Below are 7,188 nucleotides of genomic sequence, written 5' to 3' on the forward strand. Positions count from 1 at the left end.
TGGGTATTAACCTAAACTTCATTAAGAAGCACAAGATAAGAAACAGAAAGAAGCTTGGTGGACCTGCAGAGAATTGAACAACTTGGACTCTTTTTTTCTATTTTTTTGAGAAACAACAACCTGGACTTTAAAAAGGAAAAAAGTGTGAGACCAACCACAACAGATTAATAGCTTTCCTGATATTTAGTTTTCTAAAAAGGACTCATTCATTAACTTAAAATTAAAAACTTTTTAATGCAGCACCTACCAAAATGAATACTCATGGCAATCTCAATTTTCAATCAATCTTGTATTCCCAAAATAAGACTACATTGAATAGAGTGACAATCTAACAAAGAGGCAAATGAAAAGATGGAAAAAAGAAAAAAGAAAAAAAGGCATCAACAAAGAGAGAGGTAAGCAAGAATCTACCTAAAAAGCCCTATCTCTATAACTGAAATTTAGCAACCAACATTAGGAAAGAATTATAGCTGGATTCAGAATTGGAATCACATATATTATAGCACTTGCAATTCAAGTTGATATAAGAGTCTTAGGATGCTTGGACTATCTTATGACAAAAATTAGAATTGAATGAAAAAGATGGCATAGAGAAACTGAAACAAATCCTCCAACAATGACAAAACCATAACCTACATAATTTGCTTCATACAAATGAAAATCCGAAATGAACATAAATCAAGTATTCCACTGCAATGAACGTCATTAACTTCTTCAACAAATTTAAACACCTTTAAAACAAAAGCAACCAAATTTTTAATTGTTATCAACTTTAAATTAAAAGAAACAAAATTTTTAACAATTATCAAGGACAAAACATATATATAACCCAAAGAAACAAAGCAAAATTTTTTTTTTTTTTTAAAGTACATAGATTTGCCAGTGCACCCAACCCAAATTTGCTTTATCTACACAAAATCCTCCACTCTAAGAACACTCGCTTGCAAAGAGCCCCAGACATTTGATGGAGGCCAACATTGAAAAAACCATTTCCATTATTTCTCCACTTTTTCTGCTTCTTCTCTAAGTGGGTTTGTAGATGTCTTCGATCGTGCCCTGCTTTTCCTCACTATTCAACTTTAATTAAAACCAATAACCCAACCTTAATCAAAACCAATAACCCAAATACCTAAGTAAAAACAATCAACCCAAAAAAAAAAAAAAAAAAAAAACCTAAATCATATTTAAAACCAATTTTTGTTGTTTAAAAGACCTGTATTGGTAGTGGTTCTGACGGTATACGACAGTGGTAGAAGGTTGGGCTGAAGGTGGGTGATGGTTTGACATGGTTGCGGTTTGACACTTCGACAGCTCCTCTCTCAATTTGAGTAAAAATCCAAACTTTCAATCTCATGAACTGAGATAATTGCAAAGAAGAACACCTACAAATAGCAAACACAACACAAATTCAACCTGAGTAAAAATCCAAACTTTTCATTCATATAGTCTAAATATAATACTAAATATTCGGACCCATCTAAGTTTACCAAACTTTCACACAAAAATATGCACAAAAACTCAAAACTTAGTATTTTGGGAGAATTGAGCTCCAAATTTTTTATTCTAAAAGCGAACACCAAAAATCCTCAATTTCCTTCCATTTCTTTCCATTTGTCCCCAATTTTCATAGCAACAATAATTTTGTAGTTCCAGAAACCAAAAATAAGTAAATAAAACAGAGTTTCAAACCTGCAATTGTCTATCTCTCGCACATCCACCAACTAGATCACAAACAGCGTTTGAGGCGTTGAGCTCCATTTTTGTTTTCTGGCTCTTCTCTCATGCAGATTGGCTACAAATGTTCTTGGGTTTCAATTTTTTTTTGTTTATCTGGATTAGTAGAGAGAGATCGGTGCTGAGACTGGGTTGTGAAGGAGTTGAATCACAATATAGATCGGTGGTTTGGGAGGAAAAGAAAGAAGAAAACAAAATATGTGTAGAGAGAAGGAGAAGAAGATAAGGCATTCAGTTAGGTAGCGTTGTTTGAGTTTTTAGCCCTCCACAAATGGACAAAAAAGGACTCACGAAGCCAAAATTGCACTGTAGATGTACAGTACAAAAACACTAGTTGTACAGTGTAAAAACACTATAGAGGCATTGCCTCTTTTTATTTAGTTAATATATATATGTGTGTGTGTGTGTGCGCGCGCTATTTATAATTATGCATGAGTAAATTACATATTTGGTTCTTAATCTTTACTCTGAATTTTAATTTAGTTCCTACCCTCTCAAATGTGTCAATTAGGTCCTTAACATTTTAGTATTGTGTCAAAATAGTTACGACCATTAATTGATGGATAAAAAATACTGATATAGCTAACAGCAAAAATAATATATTATTTTTATGCCACACAGGCTGCCATGTAGACTACCATATGACCTATTTCATTTCAGTTTTAAATTCTATTATATCATTTTAGTTTTTTAAACTTATAAAGAAATCTGAATTAAATAAGGAATAAAAAAAATTCCCAATTTGCATCTCTAAAGCAATAACCCAAGAATTCACGAAGGAATCATCATCAATTCAACACCCACATAGCACCTCACGAAGGAATCATCAATCATCACTTTAAAGTCCGAATTCCAAAATCCAAAGCATGTAAACAATAACATTACACCATTACCACCACAATCAAAAAGTGAAAAAATCCAAAAACATAAGCGGGGAAAAAAAAAAAAAAGAATTTGTCCAAGATGGTCTTCTTCTTCTTCCTCCTCCACTGCCTTTATCCAACCACACTCAACTCCACCCTTACAAATAACAAACCATTAACAGACAACACCAACAAGAATCTTCTTTCCAGTCCAAATGGCCCATCATTCTCCCTGGGCTCAATCAAGCGACTGGAATAAATGCCCACCACCCAGATCTAAAGAATTGGCGCTGGCGATGAGAGAAAATCTAGAGATGGTATGTGTGAGATTGTGCTAATTGAGAATTTTTGAATGGTTGATTTCAGTTGTTAAAGTGGTTTCTTTTTTTTTTTTTTTTTTTTTTTTTTTTTTTTTTTTTTTGTATTCTGATATATACTCCTATTTAAGTGTTTAAATTAAAACATAGCATTATTTTTCCTTCCTTTTTTTTATTTCTAAAAAAAAAAAAATGGCAATAGGTTTTAAAATAGTTTACATGTCATTTTAATTTTTTTAATGTAAGCCATATGGCAGTCCACATGGCTGTCTATTTGGCATAAAAATAATTTTTTTTTAATCATCCACGTGATCAATATTTTTCATCCATTACTTAACGGCGTGAACTATTTTGACATAATACTAAAATGTTAGGGACCAAATTGAGATTTAGAATATAGGCTAAGGACCAAATATGTAGTTTACTTTATACTTATTATTCAAATAAGTCAAATAAAATTTATTAAAAAAGTTATGTGATTAAACTTACATGTAAATTATTTTTATAATTGTCACGTAATAGATTCAAGTAAAATAGCTCAAAATATATTTGAAATTGAACTTTTTCCAGTAACACAAAATTTCCATCACCTGCTTGTACATAAAATTTCCAAATCCAAGAAGGAAAATTTTGAGGAAATTTTCAAAGAAGAAAACAACGCATTCTTAAGTAATGCACCTAAAATTTAACTAAACGACTTGTCGTCTTAAGAATGCAGTTTCGATAACAAATCCGTCAAATCGTTTGGCGTTCATTGTCAACCTTGACCTGATTTTTACTGACTAAATATGGGCTGACTCGCCAACTGGATTCAACAAAGAAAAAGAACCAGCCCACTGGACTACATGGCAATCTTTTTGGGCCCGAAATGACTCATTTTCACTCAAATAGGCCGCAAAATCTCGTTTTATGTCTGATTTTTGTAATTCAAAAGCTATTTTGAAACTCAGAAAGAGAAGAATAATTTTATAACACCTCAAGATCAAAATTATACTTTCAAAATCACCAAAGTTTACTTGAAATGTTGAAGGTCCTTTGGTCCAAGTCTCAGTTCTTCCTTCCCCATTTTTTCTTACTTTTTTGGGTCTTAATCCTTTTAAAGCTCATAAATGAGCCCAATAGTAAAAGGCCTATTTTCCTCTGTTCATGCTCAATTTGGCATATTTCATCTATGAAACGTGAAATGCTCTATGACATGATATTCTGCCAAATTCCACTATACTCTTTTCCATTCACCCTCCCCCCCTCATTCCAAATGAACCCTAAGAGAATATGCTATAAATAATTGGGAACTTGAGATGGAATACACTGAGTTGGATGAAAATTGCATACTAGTACGCTCTATGAAAAAAAAAATTCAGTAAGATTTTGATTTTAATAACTATAAGGTAATATTTTGGAAAATAGGTTAGAGCAATCACATCAAAACTTCTAAAATAAATAGCTTTTTGCCATTTAAAAAGCCACTCTATCTATTTTAATAACTCACTTTACAATACATCAACATCAAAGGTTTTATTTTAACATACAACACATTAAAATAATAGAAACTGGCCTCTGAGGCTCTTCTACTCTTTTGGAAAAAAGTTAATAATTTGTATCCCTTGTAATTTGATATAACAATTTCTTAGATAACAACAACTACATGTGAGGTTTGAATCATAAAATAATTCTTGTACAGTCTCCCACTCGCACTTATCTAATATTCCATTCCAATATGCCCTATTATGCATACATCAACTTGAGAGAGAGATGAATAAGGAATTTTTCTTTTTTTTGATACAAGATAAAATTTTTACTCTAATCTAATCTAAGTGTATATGTGTGTGAAGCTTTCTCCTAGAAACTTGAATCCCGACTGGCCCTTGCCTCCCACATCTCACAAGCACTTATTATTACTTTGAATAAACCAGGTATTTTAATACAAAAGAGCATACTTTAATACATCCAAGAAGCAGCTTATGAATGTTTTTGGAAAGCAGCCAAAAGAATGACTTTTTCACGATTTGATTTTATATATATATAAAAGCAAATAGGAAATATCCCAAAATCAATTGAAACTATAAATTAAAACTTAAAACCAATAATAATCAAAGAAAATATGAAAATTGAAAGTTAGAACCACTAATAATCAAACCTGAACTAAAAGAGAACTTTCTAGGAATAATTCCTTACCTCTGTGTGGCTTTTTCAGTGCATTATAGGTTTTGGTTTTCTCTTGTGGCTTGAATTCTCAAAATCCCAAGTAAAAGCATGGAGTACACCCAAAATTTATGTGAAAACTTCCCACCTTTAAGTGCCTCATAGATGGTGCACTCAAAATATTAATCAAACTTGACTTGTCACCATTGATTTTGTCCTAGTCCTACCCGGATATCAAAATCTAGTCCACCAAATTCTAAATAACTGTTTCCACACAAAAATTCCTAAAAAATGAGACTGGGAAAAAGAAAAAACAAAATAGCATTGATCATCAATAAGCAAAACATTTTCCCACATTTACTAAAACAGGTTCACAAAAAAGATGTCTACCCATTTCACACTGCACCATTCCAAATCAAATTTGACTTATTTTCACAAATTCTTTCCGTTTCTCTAATTTCCTCATATCCAATTTCACAATCTCTTCTCGCTTACATGAACAAAACACATAAAACTAAAAACAACCTAGAAAAGAAAGGGTAAAAATAAGAAAGAAACCAGGAAGAAGATAAGTTTGCTTACTAAATCTTCAGGGAATCAAAGGGATATAGCAATGTGGGAAGATCTTAGCATTTGGTGTTGCCGTAGTTCGATTTGAAAGCAAATCAACTTTGTTCGTACCTTTGCAAATGGCCAGCGATTTTTTAGATCTAATACATAAAAAAAACCCATAATTTATGAAACTTGTGAGGATTGAGATGGATATAGAATTCAGATAATATTGTAACTGACAAATGATGGTAGGACATTGATTATAGGTGTGAAACGTGTATAGAATCACAAAAACTTTTTTTTTTTTTTTTAATTTAACTAAAATTTAGGAGTTTTTAAATTAGTAATTTTGCATCTCTAGCCCTATTATTTGAGACTTCACAAACTGGTAAATTTGAGAGTATTTAGGCATAAAATTTGAGAAACTTAAACAGGAGAACTTCTTTAAATAATAGTATAGATAACACAATAACATCTCTCCGTGTGTGTGTTAAAAATGCTTAGTATTCTATAAAATAAAAAAAATTAATACCATAAGCAACAAAAATTTTCAATCAAATCTACTTTAATTCGACAAAAAATTTCTGTCACTAGGAAAGCTATTCTGGGGCTCCAAGAAAGCTTCTCCTAGGCTGTAGAACGTGCCGTTCCCGTGGCAGGGATTTTTGGTCTCAGGCAAGTACGTTGGCTAGAGACTTTGATACGCATTACTAGATATGGAAAAGCTAACTGAGCACTGGAAAAACTTGTCGCTGAATGATGAGAAAGGGAGTAGTATGAAACTATTGGAAGACAAGTCTACTAAGGAGTTCATTCTCGCTGCAAAGTTCTTGACAAGGAGGGCACTTAGTGTGGAGACAGTAGTGAGGACTTCAGTCCTCTATGGAGATCGATGAGGGGTTTCGTAGTAAGGCAAGTAGGTGATCATAATCTACTATTTGTGTTCGATAACAAGGAGGAGGTGGAAAAAATTTTGTCGAATCAACCATGGAATTTTGATAAACATCTAGTGGTACTTCAATGGTACGAGAAGGATACACCGATACGAAGCCTAAAGTTTGATATGGTATCGGTTTGGGTACAGTAACATGACATTCCATTGAGGTTCATGAATAGGAGTGTGCTGGAGGAGATATGTGAGGTGTTGGGGACTGTGGACAAGGCTACAACAAATACTGAGGTGGAGGGTGGAAATTTTATGTGAGTTAGGGTTACCCTAAACATAAACTCTCCGTTATGCTGAGGGTGATTATTTTCATTGCCACATAGTGGACAAGGCTGGGTTTTTTTCAAGTATGAAAGATTACCAAATATTTGCTACTGGTGTGAACGCTTGAACCATGTTAATCGTGACTGCAAATTATGGATCAACAGTGAGGATTCTTTGGGGAAGGAAGATCAGAAATATGGACTGTGGATTCAAGCATCTCCTTTTACTCATGGGAGAAGTCCAATGGTGAAGGTGCCAGGTTACTGCGCTATGAGGAAAAAGGTGATGGAGGAAGAAGATCCGATTAGCAATAACACTGAAAACTTTTCGGCAGTGGTCCTAGAGGAGACACCACGAGAAGAGGAGCAGC

At 33.1% G+C, this 7,188-nt stretch overlaps 1 long non-coding RNA gene across 1 annotated transcript; it reads right to left on the reverse strand.

The window, feature by feature from the left end:
• Nucleotides 1-622: 622 nt before the first annotated feature.
• On the reverse strand, nucleotides 623-2,403 carry LOC126728987 (uncharacterized). The gene is made up of 3 exons (XR_007656444.1): nucleotides 1,690-2,403; nucleotides 1,214-1,382; nucleotides 623-1,077 (listed from the first exon to the last, which is right to left on the reverse strand). It is a non-coding gene; the product is annotated as an uncharacterized LOC126728987 (long non-coding RNA).
• Between the last annotated feature and the right edge of the window lie 4,785 nt (nucleotides 2,404-7,188).

Source organism: Quercus robur, chromosome 5, assembly GCF_932294415.1.
Source record: "Quercus robur chromosome 5, dhQueRobu3.1, whole genome shotgun sequence".
In the NCBI taxonomy this organism is placed as follows: Eukaryota; Viridiplantae; Streptophyta; class Magnoliopsida; order Fagales; family Fagaceae; genus Quercus; species Quercus robur.